Source organism: Pongo pygmaeus, chromosome X (genome assembly GCF_028885625.2).
Source record: "Pongo pygmaeus isolate AG05252 chromosome X, NHGRI_mPonPyg2-v2.0_pri, whole genome shotgun sequence".
NCBI classification, from domain to species: Eukaryota; Metazoa; Chordata; class Mammalia; order Primates; family Hominidae; genus Pongo; species Pongo pygmaeus.
The window spans coordinates 139,929,457-139,948,540 of record NC_072396.2 but is presented as its reverse complement, the minus strand read 5'-3'; the positions used below and the strand labels follow the sequence as shown (position 1 = coordinate 139,948,540).

Below are 19,084 nucleotides of genomic sequence, written 5' to 3'. Positions count from 1 at the left end.
GGCAGGATAATCACTTGAACCCAGGAGGTGGAGGTTGCTGTGAGCTGAGATTGCACCATTGCACTCCAGCCTGGGCAACAGGAGTGAAACTCTGTCTCAAAAACTAACTAACTAAATAAATAAATAAAAGAGTTTATCAACTGAACAAAACACCTAGAGAATTGATTCATTCTTACAGTAGCAATATTTCCTAGTATCAGGTTAGAGCCAGAGTAAGGAGGTGCGGAGCCGGTTACAGTGTACTATGCTTTTACATAATTATTTCTACCACTAATACCAATCAACATTTATTTGGTGGTTACTAGTGCCAGCCATTATTCTCTGAGATTTAAATATACCAATTAATTATCACAACACTTCTATGTCATGAGGACTATTATTGTGCTTCTCATTTTATAGATGAAGAAACCAAGGAGCAAAGAGATTAAGCGCCTTGACTAAGGTTGCAAACTGAGTAAGTGACACTGTCAAGATTGTAACGCAGGTAGCCAAGTTCCAACTTTTGCTCTTACCTGTGTACTTGACTGCCTCTCACTAAGGAGTTGTGAATATGACCAGTTGTTTAATAAATCCTGTGCTTCTCCCTTAGATTGGCTGTGATGAAAAGTTCACACTTTCTTCATTTAACTTTGTTAAATCAGTAAAGGAGAATCAATACCTAAAGGATTATAAACTTCCTTTCTGACAGATTTACAAGGTGTCTGTTTAAACATGTGCAAAATGTACCTTAGATCTACTAAAAGCTATTTTAGGGTATTACAATGTCAAAGTAACGTGAAATTTAACATAACCTCAATTAATAGATAATGACACTCAAATTTCTCCATGGTTGTTTTAGGTCTCTTGCCTTATAAGGGTGACTGGTTAGAAGTTGAGTATTACATGCAGCCAAGCACCTTAAACATCAAGCCATGCTCAGTGAAGCCCATGAGCTGTAAGCATGTGGACGAGGTAATTTGTTTCCATGTTGCACTTGTCATTAGTTTCTTCGAAACCTTCCTTTAGTGATAATTTTTATGCCCAGAAGTCTATTGGGTGTGCTGGGAAATCTAGAAAATATGAGAAAACATATTTTTTTTTATCAAAAGTAGGCTGTTTTCTTATTGAAATGGCAGGACTCCCAAAAGAAAATAATTAGAAAATCATGTAGAACATGTACATAAGTAAGTTCTAAGTTATATAGTATATTTGGTATTTTAATGTTATTAGGACGTTCTGAGAACAACAGGAAGAAAAACTGTGTGACAGAAAATGCTGTATGCCAGAAAATTGTTGGGAGAGAATGAATGGAGTGGGTTGTGGGATTTGAGCTTTCCAGTAAATGCTGGGCATGATTTGGATAGTAGAGCCTGAAAATGAGAAAGAAATTCATTTTTAACAAAGGTACAGATGAAATAGTGAGCTTGGAAAGTGAAAGAGGAAGCAGGAAAAAAATGATAGTCTACTTACTGCAACATTCCTTTCTCATTCAACCCCTTTCACTCTCTCAACCTTAACTACAGAGGTTTATGGACATTCTATGTAATATTCAGCACAGAGCTTCTCAGCAGAGACCTAGGCCCCATCCTCAGAGACTCTGATTTAATTGGCTTAAAATGCAATCTGGGCATAATTATTTTTACAAAGTACCCTGGTGTTGCCTGTGTGCCAATCATGTTGGGAATCACTGAAGAAGATGGAGTGACTTGAAGATTAGAGCCAGAGTGAGGAGGGGCAGAGCCCATTAAAATGTACTATGCTTTTACATAGTCATTTCCACCATTTATAATTACAGGCCTGCATTACTAGTCTACATGGAAGACATGGGGTGATAGATGATAGTATCTTTTTCGCCTTGGATTCTCTGAAACTTCCTGATGGATACATACCTCAAAGATATGATATCGTCAATATGGCCATGGCTGAGAGCATTCAGTCCTGTTATATTTGGAGGGCAGTTTCTATCACACCAGTGCAAAGGTTGTAATAATAAAACACTTATTCTCTGTTCATATTCTCCTCTTTGGGCAGTAAAGAGTCTAGTTTAATTGAAAAGCTTAGCTTAGTAAACCTAAACTTTTTTTACATATTACTTTTCTGGTAAATTCAATTAAGATACTGGCTGGTTCACTTGGACCATGAGCCCACTTTAGCGAAGTGCTTTATCAATTAAAAAGCATGCTAAAGCTGGCAAGTTACTGTAGGTAGGGTGTTCCTGGAGACACAACAATTCACCTTAAATTCCTTGTTTTCTATTACCAAGAGTGAACTATAAGATGGCAGAGGCCTGGGGCAGCCCTGAAGGCACCATCGGAGGAAAAGAATTTAACTGAAGAAGCAGCAGAGTCAGCATGTTAAAAGCATGATTTAAAGTTACAATCTGACTTCAATTTTGAGTCCCCCTTATGCTGTTTTTATTTTTCCATAGCCTTTTTCATCTTATATTTACCTACCTAATTTGTTATGCCAGAACGTATTTTGGTCTGCTTTTCTCCTTAATGCATCACAAAGCACTTAGAAGAGTGCCTGGCATATATTAAAGGCAGATTAAATGTTAAATTCAATGAATGGGTGATCTGGCCAACGATAATGCTTAGGTGTGGGTAATTAATAACTTGTTTGCTAGGAATAAAATTGTTGAGCAATCCATTAAGACTTCACTTGATATTTTACTAAAAATGTCTCCAGATCTGGTGCACATAAGCCTCAAAGTGGCTGGAGATCTACTTTTGGGAGAAGTGCAGGCCAACTCCATACATGAATTAGGGGGCAAATCAGAGCCCTTTGAAGGAAGGAGAAGCTACCTACCCATGGGCTATGATGGTACTAAAATCCCACAAATACAGCTGATGAAAAGTTTTCCTTTCTTCCTCAAATAGAGCCTTAACCAGATAACTGTGGCCTAGGGGAAGGGACATATTCAGATCTTTGGGCATCACTGGAAAGTGGCTGTGAGCTCCCTTTCAGTCCTGGGATTCATAATTACCCCATAATCTCCTGGTCAGTGGATAAACAAAGTTTGATTCTGAAATTGCTTTACAGGTCTACTGAGACCTTTCAAGCATCCAGTGGTTAGTTTCCCATTTTACAGGAACATAGCAGGCATGAATATCCCGTAGATTTTAGGCTTTTACTGTGACAGCTCCAGGTCCCTGTGGAAGTCGTCATTCAAAAGCAGCCCCATAAGCTGTGGGAATTACAGAGAAGGCCACCATTGGACTTGAGAGATGCATGGGTCATGGATTCTACCATCTCCCCAATTAATTTTCGGCGTTAGTTGGTGTAGAAGAATGCTCTTTGAGAGTAACAGTGGATTATGGTAAGCCTAGTCAGGTGGTGATTCAATTATAGCCAGTGTTACACAGACATCATCACTGAAATGAGTGAATTACTTCAGTACCTGGGGTGCAGTGGTTGCATGAATAATTTTCCTTCATCCTTTTAAATAGCAAAGTCCAGAATCCATTTGCTTTTCTAGGGCTGGTCCAGCAGTAGTACACTTTGAACATTTGCTTCATGGATATGTCAACTTCGAGGCTTGTTGCCATAATTTCAAATGCAGGGTTCTTGATCACCTCACCCTCAGTGAAGCAACATACTGGTCTTCCTAAATGGTGCAAGAACCCCGGGAGTAGGAAAGTAGCAGGATAGGTTAAAAGCGTATTTTCTACAGGTGAAAAAGAAATGCCATGAAAATACAGAAACCAGCCTGGAGCAGTGGCTCACGCCTGTAATCCCAGCACTTTGGGAGGCCAAGGCAGTTGGATCACCCGAGGTTGGGAGTTCAAGATCAGCCTGACCAACATGGAGAAACCCCATCTCTACTAAAAATACAAAATTAGCCGGGCATGGTGGCACACGCCTGCAATCCCAGCTACTCAGGAGGCTGAGGCAAGAGAATCGCTTGAACCCAAGAGGCGGAGGTTGTGGTGAGCCGTGATCGTGCCACTGTACTCCAGCCTGGGCAACAAGAGCGAAAATCTGTCTCAAAAAGTAAATAAATAAGTAAAAGAAAAGAAAATACAGGAACCTGTCACCACAAGTTTCTGGGGCTCCAGTGTTCTATGGTAGAACTTCCAGCTGGTATGCTGTGAATGGGTTGCAGATGTGCTGATGTTAGATGTCCCTCAGCTCATTTAGGGATTGATATGATTTGGATATTTGTCCCCTCCAAATCTCATGTTGAAATATGATTCCCAATTTGGAGGTGGGGTCTGGTGGGAGGTGTTGGGTCTTGAGGGCGGATCCCTCATGAATGGCTTGGTGCTGTCCTTGCGATAATGAATGAGTTCTCACTTGGAGTTTACCTGAGATTTGGTTGGCTAAAAACAGCATGGCAGCTCCTCACTCTTTCTTCCTCTCCCTCACCATGTGACACGCTGGCTGCCCTTCACCTTCTGCCATGATTGTAAGCTTTCTGAGGCCTTCACCAAAAGCAGATGTCAGCACCATGCTTCCTGTACAGCTGCAGAACTATGAGCCAAATAAAACCTCTTTTCTTTATAAATTACCCAGCTTCAATTATTTCTTCATAAATTATTATTAAATTATAAATTATTACTTTATTATTCATAAATTATTTCTTCATAAATTATTTATTTACCCAGCTTCAATTATTTCTTTATAACAATGTGAGAATGGACTGACACAGGATTACATGCAATGAAGAAAAGGAAATAAGACAATGTTCTTGAGCAGGGGTTGGAAAGCTAAGGCTGTTGTGTCAAATCTGTCCTGATGCCTGAAATGATTCTTAAAAATTGAAGTTCTATTAAAGTACCTGGAATTTAATTAGGACCTAGTATATTGTACTTACTATTGTCATCATGATTATGGATGCTATTAATTGACATGCTTTGAAGTCTTCATCATAATTGTGGTTTCATCCGTTACTACTTATATAGTAGTAATACACTACTTGGTCTGTTATTTCACTGCTGTTATGAGATGCATAAAAGTTTGACTATATATCTGCCTTATGGATATGTTTTGTGAGAATAAACAACCCCTCTCTCATGTTAAATGGGTGGTTTTAAAAATTTATTTTGTCAGAATTTAAAAATGCCACTTTATCAGTGATTTCTCCAAGAATCCCTGGTCCTTTTTCTTTTTAATTGTTTTTACTGTGGTAAAACACACATAACATAAAATTTATCACTTTAACCATTTTAAGTGTATAGTTCATTGGAATTGAATACAGTCATAAATACATTCATCAATGGAGACTTGAATTGCTTCCACTGTTTAGATTTTGTGAATAAAGCTATGACATAGGTGTACAAATATCTCTTTGAGACCATGTTTTTAATTCTTTTGGGTGCATATACTAGAAATGGAAATGCTGGATCATATGGTCATTTTGCTTTTAATTTTTTGATGAACTGCTACACTGTTTTCCACAGTAGCTATACCATTTTACATTCCCACCAACAGTGCACAAAAGCTTTAATTTCTCTACATCCTTGCCAACATTTGTGGTTTTCTGTTTGTTTGATAGTAGCCATCTTATTGGGTCTCATTGTAGTTTTAATTTGCATTTTCCTAATGATTTTGGGCATCTTTTCATGTGCTTATTGGCCATTTGTATATCTTCTTTAGAGAATTGTCTATTTTAGTCCTTCGTCCATTTTGGAATCAGGTTTTTGTTGTTGTTGAGTTGTATGTATTCTCTATATATTCTTCATATTACTCTCTTATCAGACATGTGATTTGCAAATATTTTCTCCCATTCTGTAGGCTGCATTTTTACTCTGCTCGTTGTGTATTTTGATGCACACATTTTCTAATTTTTATAGGTACCTAGTAGGTGTATATATTTATGGAGTATATGAGATATTTTGATAGAGGTATACAATGTGTAATAATCATGTGAGGATAAATGGGGTATCCATCACCTCGAGCATTTATTATTAATTAGTGTTATAAACATTCCAAGTGTACTATTTTAGTTATTTTAAAATGTACAATAAATTATTGTTGACTGTAGTCGCCCTGTTATGGTACCAAATACTAGAACTTATGCACTCTATCTAACAATATTTTTGTACCCATTAATCATCCCCAGTTTTCCTCCCTGCTCCCCATTACCCTTCCCAGCCTCTGGTAACCATCCTTTTATTCTTGATCTTCGTGAGTTCAGTTGTTTTTGTTTTTAGCTCCCACAAATGAGTGAGAACACATGAAGTTTGTCCATCTGTGCTTGGCTTATTTCACTTAACACAATTTCCTCCAGTTCCATCCATGTTGTTGCAAATGACAGGATCTCTGAAGTCCAATTTGTCTATTTTTTCTTTTGCTGTCTGTGCCTTTGGTTTCATGTCCATCAAATAATTGGCAAATCCAATATTGTGATGCTTTTACCCTGTTTTCTTCTAAATGTCTCATGGTTTTAGGTCTTATATTTAAGTCTTTGATCCACTTTGAATTAATTTGTGTGTAAGATGTTAGGTAAGGTTCCATCTTCATTCTTTCACATAAGATATCCAGTTTTCCCAGCACCATTTGTTGAAAAGAATATCTTTTCCCCAAAGAATAGTCTTTTGTTTCATCTCTGAGTATTTTTAAATTTTCCTTGTGATTTTTTCTTTGATCCATCGATTGTTTAAGAATGTGTCAATTTTCACAAATTTGTCAATTTTCCAGTTTTACTACTGTTATTAATTTCTAACTTCATCATGTTGTAATTGGAGAATACTTTGAATAATATCTATCCTTTAAAATCTATTAGGACTAAGTTTGTGGCTTAACATACAATCTATCCTGGAATATGTCCTATGCACACTTTAGCAGAATGTGTGTGTTGTTGTTGTGTAGAGTGGCCTGTGTATGTCTGTTAGAATTAGTTGGTTTATTGTGTTAAGTCCTCTATTTCCTTATTTCTCTTCTGTCTGGTTCTTCTATCCATTATTGAGTGTGGGATATTGAAGTCTCCAACTATTATTGCAGAACTGTCTATTTCTCCCTTCAATTCTGTCAATATCTGCTTCATATATTTTGATGGTCTGTTATTATAATTGTGTATATAATTGTTATATCTTCTTGCTGTATTGAACCATTTATTTATATATAATGGCTTTGTCTCTTGAATCTTTTTTTGATTTAAAGTCTATTTTATATGATATTAGTATAATCACTTCTGCTCTCTTTTGTTTACTATTTGCATACCATATAGTTTTCAATCCTTTCACTTTCAACCCATTTGCGTCTTTGGATCTAAAATGAGTCTCCTTTAGAAAGTAGACATGTATACACACACACACACACACACACACACACATATACATACACACATATTTTATGCATATGTATATATACATACATATAGTTTTCAACTTTTATTTTAGGTTCAAGGGGTATGTGTTCAGGTATTTTGCATGGGTAAATTGTGTGTCACAGGGGTTTGGTGCACATATAGTTTTGTCACCGAGGTAATCAGCATAACTCGTGATAGGTAGATTTTCGATCATCACCCGGCTCCCACTACCTATCCTCAAATAAGCCCCAGTATCTATTGTTCCCTTCTTTGTGTCCATGTGTACTCAGTGTTCAGCACCCATTTATAAATGACAACATGCAGTATTTGGTTTTCTGTTCCTGTGTTAATTCGCTTAGGATAATGGCCTCCAGATCCATCCATGTTGCTGCAAAGGCCATGATCTCATTCTTTTTATAGCTGTGTAGTATTCCACAGTGTAAATGTACCACATTTTCTTTATCCAGTCTACCATTGATGGGCATTTAGGTTGAGTCCATGTCTTTGCTATGGTGGATAGTACTGGAATGAACATACCCATACATGTGTCTTTGTGGCAGAATGATTTATATTCCTTTGGGTACATACCTAGTAATGGGATTGCTGGATCAAATGGCAGTTCTATTTTAAGTTCTTTGAGAAATCTTCAGACTGCTTTCCACAGTGGCTGAACTAATTTACATTCCTACCAGCAGTATATAAACGTTCCCTTTACTCTGCATCCTCACCAACATCTGGTATTTTTTGACTTTTTGGTAATAGTCATTCTGACTGGTACGAGATGGTATCTCATTATGGTTTTAATTTGCATTTCCCTAATGATTAGTAATATTGAACATTTTTTCGTGTGCTTGTTGGCTGCTCATATGTCTTATTTTGAGAAATGTCTGTTTGTGTCCTTTACCCATTTTTAACAAGGTTGTTTAGTTTTTGCTTGTTGATTTGTTTAAGTTCCTTATAGATTCTGGATATTGGATCTTTGTCAGATACATAGTTTGCAAATATTTTCTCCCATTATGTACATTGTCTGTTTACTCTGTTGATAGTAGAAAGAATATATTTGGATCATGTGTTTTTATACATTCTGCTAATCTCTGCCTTTTGATTGGAGAGTATAATCAATTTACATTTCAAGTAATTAAGGATAAGGAAGGACTTCTGATATTTTGGCACTCATTTTTAATATTCTTTATAGTTTTGGGGGACCTCATTGCTTGCATTACTGTCTTCTTTTGTGTTGATTCTTTTGCAGTAAGCAGTTTATTCTTTTCTCATTTCCTTTTGTACATATTGTAGTTATTTTCTTTGTGCTTACCATGGGGATTACATTTAACATCCTAAAGTTATAACACTCTAATTTGAATTTATACCAGTTTAACCTCAATAACATATAAAAACTGTTTATTTACAACTTGGTTTTCACTCCTTTCAGTTGTTGACATCACAGGCTTACATCCTTACACACTGTATTCCCAAGAACATAAACTAATAATTCTTTTAAATTCATTCATCTCTTAAAGTCATGTGGGAAACAAAGTGTGGAGTTACAAACCAAAGTTACAATAATACAAGCTTTTAGACTAATAATTTTAAAAAATGTGTTATTCTCTTAAGTCATGCACAAGTCAAAAAGTAGAGTTACAAATGGTTGTTACAATAATGCTATCTTTTATAATTGCCCATGTATTTATTGAGACTTTTTTTTTTTTTTTTTTTTTTTTTTTAGAAAAGGAGGTCTTCTTGTCACAGAAAACAGTTCTGAACTGTTAACATTGTAAAAAGGTATAAAAATACAGGGTAGGTTCTCTGAACTGTCTGTATTTCCTGACACACACTCTGAACTAAGGCGAAGAGATCTCTGGAAGCCTGGGACTCTGACCCTTGCCCTGGCCCCGGTCCCCTTCCTCTTTCCCACTAGCCCATGCTCCAGGGCTGACCAGAGACAAGGGCTCTCCCCAACCCTGGCTCAACCTCTCAAGGAAGACCATGTATGATCTACAATGGCTCATCCTGGAAGAAGGGGGGCTGGACTGAGGTGGGGTCCGCAGGCGATGCCGGGAAGCCTCTCCAGGCCTGGAGCTGGAGTACCTCTCCTCAGCACTGCCAGTGGGGCTCCTCCTCATTCCACCTCAGCTCGAGGCCCCCAAGGGACCATGCTCTGGGTGGGGTGTCCAAGAGGAGGGCCCTTCCCTGTCCCGGGCACAGGGCCGTTCTCCAGATGCCAGCAGGGGCTTATTTCTCTGGGGAGGGCCTGAGGATGGGGAGAAGGGTGCTGAGCTCCTTGAAGCTCCTGCTGCAATTTTTGGTCCCTTCAGTGTGGACACCTGCTCCTCCAGCTAGCGCACCCTCTGGCGGTGGGCCTGCTCCCATGCCTCCAGGGTACGTTCAGCCTGTGCCTGGGCACTGCACAGGCGCTCCACCTCCTACCGCAGCTCCAGCTGCTGCTGCTGCTGCGCGTCCACCTCCAGCTGGGCTGGGCTGTGGCTCTGCTCCAGCGCCACCACCTGCGCCTCTAGCTGCTAGATCTGCCTCTGGGCCTCGGCCAGCTCAAGCTCAGCCCCCATGAGGGTCCAGTTCAGGCGGCCCTTCTCTGGGCTCAGCGGCACTGTGTCCTTATGACTGCGAAGCTTCTCTCGCTCCACCTTGTCCAGTGCCCTCCTGAGGGCCACGAGGTCCTTCTCCAGCTGCAGGGCTGAGCGCTCCACCTCCCGCTTCTCGGCTTCCAGCTGAGCCAGGGCGCGCTTCAGGCTGCCCAGGCGTTCCTGCAGCAGCCTCTGCTCGTCCTGCAGCTTCTGGACCGTGTGCAGGGCTGCAGCCTCGCCCTCCTGCCACTGCTGCAGCACCTCCTGAAGCTGTTGTAGCTGGCCCTCGGCCTCCGCCTGCTGCAGCTCCAGGTCAGCCACCTCGCCTGGCAACGTCTGCACCTACTCCCCAAGGGAGCTGCTCTGCTTCCCTGCCTCAGACAACGTCTGCCTGGCAGCGTCCAGCCGTTCCAGGAGCCCTTGGCGGTCATATTCACAGGCGGTCAGAGCCTTCTGTAGATGCAGTTTCTTGTCCTGGGTGCTGCTGAGGCTGGCGCTGCTCTAGGCCAGGGCCTCTGTCAGGCCCCGCACCTTGACGCGCAGGAGCCCCTCCCTTTCCTCCACCTTGGCCAGGGCCCCATTCAGCCACTCCACTGTCAGCTGCAGGATCCCTCCCTTCACCTCGCTGTCTGCCACCTGTCTCTGCAGGGAGTACATCTGATTCTGGAGGGCCTGGGCCTGGGCCTTGCGGTCGCTCAGGCCCAGGTGGCTGCGCTACGGCTCCCCCTCAAGCGAGGGCCGCTGCAGTTCCAGCTTGACGGTGAGGCCCTCGGAGGCGTCCAGCATCTCCTTCAGGCACCACTTGTCGCCCTCCAGCTTCCTCTCGTTGGCCTTCATCTTGCTGATCTTCTCCCGACGGGCCCGGAGCTCGCTCTCAGTGGCCTGCAGGCTTCTCTCCAGTGTGGCCACCCAGTCCAGCGTGGCCCTGGAGCTCCCGCTCACTGAGCCGCACACTCTCCTCCTGCAGCGCCAGCTCCTCCTGGACCCGGCTCAGCCGCCCATCCACACTGCGCAGGGCTTTCTCACTCTCAGCCACTGTAGCCACTCTCGCCTTCTGCAGCTGCCTGGCCTTCGAGGTCGTGGTGTCCCTCTCAGCCTCCATCTTGGCCAGTTGGCTATTCAGGGCACTCTGGGTCCGAAGTTCGTCCTGTTCTCTCAGGGCGCTCGGCCGCTCCTGCAGAAATTCCCGGAGGGCCCGGCGCACTGCCTCTGGGTCCAGGTCTAGAGGAGCCGGGGAGGTGGCAGGTCCTGGAAATGGTGGCTGGGACCCAGGGCTGCATTCTAAGGTGCTGGGGCGGCCTAGCCTTTCCCCGCTTCCTCCAGCGGGCGCGTCCCGGGCAGGGGAACCGGGCACTGGTGGCGGGGCTGGACTGGGCTGGGCGCGCGACCCAGGGCGAGGTCCCGGCACAGAACCGAGCGCAGGCCGCCCAGCTGGGCCCCCACCGTGCACCGCTGCACCTCCACGCGGGCCAGCTCCGCCTCCAGGTCTTGTGCCCGGCTCTCGGCCGCGCTCAGCCGCAGGCCCAGCTCCGCAGCCTCGGCCCGCGCCGCCTCCAGCTTGAGCTCCAGGCCGCGGGCGTGGTCCAGCTGCTGCTTTTCCGTGCCGCGCGCCGCCTCCACCTTGAGCTCCAGGCCGCGGGCGTGGTCCAGCTGCTGCTTTTCGGTGCCGCGCACCTCCTCCAGGGAGCCCAGCAGGCCTCGCTCGCGGGTCCGGAACTCGCCTTCTTGTTCCTGCAGCTTCCGCTGGGCTACCTGGAGCTCCTGCCGCGTCGCCTCCAGGCTGGCCTCGCCCTTCAGCAGCCTCTGCCGGAGGCGCAGGATCTCCCGCCGGCTCTCCTTCTCTGCCCGCTAGCCCAGCACCAGGCGGCCCTGCAGCTCCGCCAACTCGCGGCCAACCCTGGTATTCTCACTGTCCAGCATCTTCATCTGACGCCGGAGCTCCTGCAGCTCCCTCCAAGCCTCCAGCTGTGAGCGCTCCACCTCCTGCAGCCCAGTCCAAAGCTCCCCAGCCTCCTTGCCCTCTAGGAGTGCCAGCTTCTGCTCCTTGTCCTCATCGGTAAACTTCAGGCTGATGCGCTCGCTCTCTGCCTTCTTCACGACGGCCTGCAGTGCCTCACGCTCCTTGGCACCCTCGCCCAGGCTGTGCCACAGCTTGCCCGCCTCCTGGCGCTGCACCTCGAGGCCCTCCTTGTTCTCACGCAGCTTGCGCTGGGCCTCCAGCAGCTCCCGCCGAACCCGGTCGCGGGCATCCTCCAGCAAGTGCAGCTGGGTCCGAAGTTCTTCTGCCTCTGGAAGACAGGAGTCCTGCTGCTTGCCCAGGTCTCAGGCCTGCTCTTGCAGCCTCCTCACTTCCTGGGTGCGGCCCGCAGCAGCCTCCTCCAGCTGGGCCCATAGGTCCCTCAGCTCGGACATCAGAGCGTTCACGGTGCTCCGGTCCTGCTCCTGCCAGCTCTGGGCATCTAGTTTCTGCGGCTGCATCTCCAGGGAGATGGTGGCCAGGCTGTGCCGCGTACCCATCAACTTCTCTGACAACTTCTCTGACAGAGTCTTTTCAGACCCCTTCAGAGACAAGGCCTGCTGCTTCTTGCTCTCGGCCAGGAGGAGGCTCTTGTCGCGCTCCTGCTGCAAGGCAGCGATCTCCTCGCTCAGCTCCTCCTTCTCGATCTCCAGTCGGGCCAGCAGCTCCTCCTGCTCGCACTGCAGCTGACTCTGCAGCTGGGCCCGCTCGGCTTCCAGCTCCCACCATGCTGCCCCCTTTTCGCTCTGGACTCACTGCCAGTCATCCTCATGGGCTGCCCGCTGCTCCCGCAGAGAGGCCTGGGCCTCCTGCTCAGCCTGCACCAGCTTCTGGGCCATCAGCTCCTTGTCTAGGCTGGCTTTCTCCTTTGTAGCTATTATTTGCTGCCGCAGGCCCGCCAGCTCCCCAGTCAGGGTCTCCTTGGCCAACAGCAGGGCCTGCCCATCGGCTTCCAGCTGATCCCAGCGGGCCTCGAGCTGAGCCAGGTGCCCTTGCACCTCAAACAGGCTGCTCTCCAGGGCTTCCTTCTCCAAGCGCAGGCGTGTGGCCTCCTCTGACAGGGTCCTGCCTTCACGCTGCGTGGCCGCCAGCTGCATGACCAGGCCAGTGCGCCCCTTGGCTAGCGCCTCCTTCTCCTGGACCACTGACTCCGGCGCCTCTGCCTGCCACTGTGCCTCCCGCCGAGCCTGCTCCGGCTCCTGCTCCCGCCCGCTCAGCTGCTGGGAGAGCTGGGCTAGCTGCTCCTGCAGCCGGCTGCGCTCATGGCGCAGCGTGGGGAGCTGCTGCTCCAGCGCCTCCTGGACCTCCTCTGCCACTCGCAGGGAGCCCTCCAGGCCCTGCCGCGCCACCTCCTGCTCCAACCGCAGCTCCTCCAGCCGCTCCTGCTCTTCCTGCGCCACGGTGGCTTCCTGCTCCGCCTGCCGCAGGCGGCCCTGCAGGGCTGCCTTTTCTTCCTCCAGCTGGGCGACAAGGCGGTTCAGATCCAACTTATCCTGAGCGAGGCTCTCGTTGAGGGCGCTCAGCTTGGACAGGGAGTCCTGCAGGGAGGCCCCCTCTGCCCTCAGCTTGGTCACGGAGAGCTCGAGTTTCACCTGGCCAGCCTCAACCTTGGTCAGCGCCTCGGCCACCTCGACCTTCTCGGCCTGCAGCATGTCCCGCTGCAGTGTGGGGCAGCTCAGCGCCTCCCTCACCTCCACCAGCTCCTTGGCCAGGCCTGAGCGCTTCCCTTCCAGCTGCTCTAGCTGTTTATGGCTGCGCTCAAGCTCCTGGCGCACCCGTGCACCATCCTGCACAGCGTCCTCCTGCTTTTCCTCCTATCGGTCCCGCTGGCGCCGCAGCTCCTCCTGGGCAGCCTGCAGCTTCTCACGCTCCTTCAGAAGGTCCTTGGCCTGTTGCTGGGCCACCTGCAGACTGTGGGCCAGGTTGCTCTTCTCCCTGCTCAGGAGCTCATTGGCGTTCCGCAGCCTCTGTACCTCGCGCTGGGCGTCCTCGTGGGCCTGCATGGCGCCATCGGTCTTGTCCCGCTGGTGCTGGAACTGTTCCTCTAGGGCCCGCCGCTCAACCTCGCTGTCGCTAAGCTGCTTCCACAGGGTGCCCAGCAGGTCCTGGTTTGCCTCATAGTGCCCATGCATGTCCTGGACTTGCAGCTGTCGCTTGCGCAGGGCAGAGTGGATCAGGGCTAACCTGGAGGAGTCTGAGCTAGCCGGGCACCGGCTTCGGCGGGGCGAACGGCCGCTGCCCAGTGAGGAGCACTGCGGTGGGGATGGGATCCGCTGGCCTGAGAGCCCCGCAGGCTGCCTTCGGACGCGTCCGTGGTGTGCTCGGAGCCGCTCAGCTGGACGCCGTCTCAGTGTCCAACAGGACGGCCTGTGCGAGGTCCCTCAGGGTCTGCTGCAGCCCCTCTCCATCCTCTGTCTACAGGGCCACCTGCTCCTGTAGCCGCAGGGATTCCAGGGCCTCAGGCTTGCCGAGGGGCTTGTTGACCTAATCCTACTACAGATTCTGCTTCTGAAGACGCTCCACTGCCAGGGCCAGCTCTGTCACTCTGGCACTGAGGTCGGCCTTGTCCAGGTCGCTTTGCATCTGCTGCTGGGCCAGGTCCTTCTCATGGAGCACCTTGTCCCGCAGCTGCTCCTCCAGCTGGGCCTGCAGCAGGGCCTGCTTCTCCAGGGCCGCTTCAGCCCCGCTCTCTGCCAGCGGCAGGCCCGTGCTCAGTACCAGGCCCGCCTCCTGGACAGCGCATGATGTCCAGGCCAGCTCCCCTCCCAGCTGCAGCAGGTCCCTCTCGGTGGACATCTTCACCTCGCTGACCAGTCACCTGACCCCCACCTGCCTCCAGGGGAGTAACAGGCGACTGTGCTCGTTGCTGAAGTAGGCGTTAAAGGACTCCTCCTCGAGCCTCCATGCCGCCTCCCGCTGCTCCAGCTCCTTGCGGCTGCGTGTCCAGTCGCTGGTCACCTTTCGTATGTCCTCACTCAGAGTCTGGCTGGCCGAGCCTGCGTGGTCCAGCTGCTCTCGGAGCATGGCATTCACCTGGACCAGGCTGGCACTCCTCTGCTCCTCCTCCTCCAGCCGAATGAGGGCGCTCTCCAGGTCTTGGCTGTGCTCTGTGTCCCTCAGTCGCTGCTGCTCAAGCTCTCCGGATCTCTCCAGCAGCTGCTGCTCCAGCTCCGAGCACCTCTTCTTGTACTGGAGAATCTTGGCCTGCAGCTGCTGCACAAGCTGGGCCTGCCGCTGTTGGCCCTCCTGGTAGGCCAGCAGCTTGCGGCCAGTAGGACGCCTGCTCCTCCTGCAGCTGCCTCCGCAACTCCACGCTCTGCTGTACCAGCCCCCGGGCTCCTGCATCTCCAGCTCCTCAGACTCCAGACGCACAGCCGGCTCCAGCGCATTGTGCTTAATGGTGAGCTCATCACGCTTGGCGTGGCTCTGGGCCAGTAAGTCCTCTGCGCGCGACAGCTCCTGCTTCAGCAGCTGGTTCTTTTTCTGCAGCGACAGCAGCAGTGCTATCTTTGTGGCCCGCAGTGGGACTGGGCTCTCAGGCCGGGAGAGGTTGCGGGTGACAATCTCCCTGATGCGGGCAGGTAGGATAACGGTCTGAGTGTCCTGGGCCAGGTCCTGCGCGCCCAAGCCCTTCTCATGGCCCAGGACGCTTCTCTCCAGTGTCCGGATAACCGTCTCCAGTGTCAGCTGGACCTCCAGTGCCCCCTACAGCCCCAAGCTCACGGCGGGGTGGCTGTGGGCATCCCTCCAGCCCCCTTCTGCAGGACCCCAAGACTAGCTCAGTCAGCACGCCCCACAGCCAGGCTGCTGTGCTGAGCACCAGGCAGATTAAGCTTAAATCCCGCGGCGCCCCCACGTGACCACAGCCGTGGGAGGAGCGAGATGGGGGTTGAGAGGGGAGAGGATGGGAAAGGACAGGAGAAGAGGGAAGTAGAGGCAGGGGGGATCCGAGGGAAGAAGGAAGAGGAAGGATGAAGGAGAAGGGCGGAGAAGGGAGAGAAAGGGAGGGAAAAGAGAGAAGAGGGAATAGGGGAGGAAAGGAGGGGGGAATCTTTATTTCTTCATACAGCTTTGAATTCCTATCTAGTATCCTTTCATTTCACTTTGCAGTACTCTCTTGAGCAGTTCTTGCAGGACAGGTGTAGTGGTAACGTTAGCTTTTGTTTATCTGGGAATATCTTAATTTCTCCCTCATATTTGAGGAACAATTTTGCCAGATATAGCATTCTTAGTCAACATATTTTTAGCACTTTGAATATATCAGCTCACAGCCTTCTGGCATCTAAATTTTCTGAAGAGAAAATTGCTAACAGTTTCATTGAGGATCACTTGTATGTGATGAGTCATTTTTCTCTTGCTGCTTTCAAGATTTTTCTCTCTGTGTTTGTCTATTGAAAGTTTCATTATAAGGTGCCTTGGTTTTGGGGTATCTCTCAGTTCATCTTGGCATTCATTGAGATTCTTGGAGGTTTATATTCATGCCTTTCATAAAATTTGTTAAGTTTTCAGCCATTATTTCTTCAAAGGTTTCCTTTGCCCCTTTCTCTCTCTCCTTTCCTTTTGGAACTTACCCAATGCATATGTTGATGGGCTTGGTGTTGTCCAAAAGTCTCTTAGGCTGTGTTCATCTTTTCTTCAATCTTTTATCTACCTGTTCCTCAGACTTGATAATTTCCATTGTCCTATCTTCAAGATTGCTGATTCTTTCTTTTGCCATGCTCAAGTCTGCCTTTAAACCCCTCTTCTGATTTTTTTATTTCAGTTTTTGTACTTTTTGGCTCTACAGTTTATTTTTGGTTTCTTTCTTTGGCATCTCTTTCTTGATATTTCCATTTTGTTATGCATCACTTTCTTGATTTTCTCCACATCTTCCTTTAGTTCTTGAGCATTTTTAAGAGAGTTGTTTTACAGTCTTTGTCTAATAGATCTGCTGTCATATCTACTAGATCAGGGACTGTTTCTGTCGATTTATTTTTTCCTTTGAATGTGCCATACTTTCCTGTTTCTTTGTATGCCTTGTGATTTTTTGTTGAAAATTAGACATTTGAATCTAATAATGTGAGAACTTTGGAAATCAGATTCTTCCCCTTCCTTGGTGTTTGCTGTTTTTTGTTATTGTTTTTATTTATTGTGGTTCTTTTTATTGCTGTAGGTTTTTTCTTTGACAAAGATTAGCCTGGGGTGTAAACTTAAGATCTTCTCAGGTTTTTTCTGAGCCTGCAGCTTTCCCTGTGCATGTACAGTCACTTTCTAATTTCCTCCATATGTGCAGTTGTTTTTGAATGTCCTAGTCTTTAATCTCTGGCTTCCAAAAGGAGAAAAGGGAAAAATGAAGGAAGGAAAAGGAAAAGTGGTGCTAACCCTTTAAATCTTGGGAAGTTGCTTCAGCCAGAGGGGTAGGGACGTGCAACGATGGAGAGAGGTGCAACAATAATGGTCACCCACCTCTTTGTCTGCAAGTCTGTGATCAGGAGCAGCAATCAGCTATCTGAGTACAGATCTGCAATATTGGGAGGGCAAGTTCCTTTTTGCCCACCCTTGCTCGTGTAAGCTGTGTGGAAACTGTTCCACAGTGCTAGGGACACAGTGCTGTGCTTGCCACAGGGCTGGGGCTGCTGGATAGATAGTTGCTAGTGGACTAAGAACACACTTTACCTCCAAACTTTCCCATGGAAATTGCAAGTCTCCAATATACTCAAGAGTTCAAAAATAGCTATATCAGGGTCTGTCAGTGCAATTTTTGTCTCAGTGGGGAGACTGATTCCTACTCCACCACCTTCCCAGAATCTTCCTAACCTTAAATTTTAAACATGCACACTAAAAATTATATTTTTTCAAATTATTCAGCAGCTCAATTCTCTTCCTGACAAAACAAAAGCCTTACCCATGTTATCTTCCCTCAGCACTCTATCTCCACAATTCTCATGTTATTGTTTTGAATTTTAGTATAAGCTTGTTATGAGTGCACAGAAAACTTTTCTCCTTCCCTTCTCCATACATTTCCTTCTACCCATCCTTCTTTTTATAAGTGTGAGTACAGACTGAGAGTACAGACTCAGGAGAAAAACTATCTGGGCACAAATCTTTGCTCCACCAGGTGTGTGACCTTGGGCAAGTTTCTTTACCGCTCTGAGCCCAAGTTTCTTCATGTTTATAAACAGCGATAATGTAAGTTTTTGTTTTAGGGTCATGGTATTACATTATTTAGTATATGTAATGTGCTTAGAGCAGTACCTGACACAAAGTAAGTTCTCAATAAATGTTATTTTTTTCTCCTTCCTTGTTTGCTTAACCATCAATGTATGTTGAGATTTTTAAACCCCTTTTAATTACCATTTACTTGCTGTTATTTCTTGACTTCCATTCCTTCCTTGTGGGTTTCTCGTTCTTATTGCTAACATAGATTTTTTCAGTAATTGTTTCAGCGAGAGTTGATGGATGGTAAAATGTCCAAGTTCTGTTATGTGTCCGAAGGTGCTCATTTCACATTTTTTCATAAGTTCTAGGCTTACAGATTTCTTGTCATGCTTTGAAGACATTAATTGTGACACATATGGAAAATCGAGACTAAGTATCCATCCTAGTCCCCCAATGTACCTTCCTGGACTTCACAGTCAGAAAAGTCCAAATCTATATTTCTCAGATTACCCTGTAGTAGGAGGTTCTGAATATGAATGATATCCCACCAGTTTGGTACTCTTGGGTGAGATTGAAATGATTCACGGGAAGCAGCAGCCACCTTCCTGCTTCTTTGGGTCTTTCTGCTTGTGAATACAGTCATGCAGACTTTATGTTTTCCTGTTTCAGTGTTCCTTTGTGTAGTAACTAGTTTCATGGTGTCAAAAGGTGGTTGTGATATGACAGCAGATTTCTGATCTCTGAATCACAGCTACAGGGATGTGTTCTTGAAGTTAACAGCTTCAGTGTTGGGCTCCCAATTTCCTTCCATCTGAATTGAGTACAAGTGTTACCTACCTTAATGAGCCAGTTCTGTTGTGGTACCCTAGGAGTGTTTTTTAGAGGCCCAACCTATGTTTCTTTCAGCCTCGAAATAATTTTGTAAGCATCTGGTCCATGGTTCAATCAAACTTCTGTTTAAAATAGCTACAGTGAGTTCTGTTTTCTGCAACTGAACCCTTACTGATGCATCGTCTTCTGGCACCCACTGTTGTGGATGATGTTTGTTTTTCTTTTTATGGATAATGTGTCATTCCTCTCTAGTGACTTTTAGGATATTTCCTTTGTCTTCAGTGT

General features: G+C 47.0%; 1 pseudogene; it reads right to left on the bottom strand.

The window, feature by feature from the left end:
* Window positions 1–9,360: 9,360 nt before the first annotated feature.
* Window positions 9,361–18,665, bottom strand: LOC129024209 (rootletin-like; annotated as a pseudogene).
* Window positions 18,666–19,084: the final 419 nt, after the last annotated feature.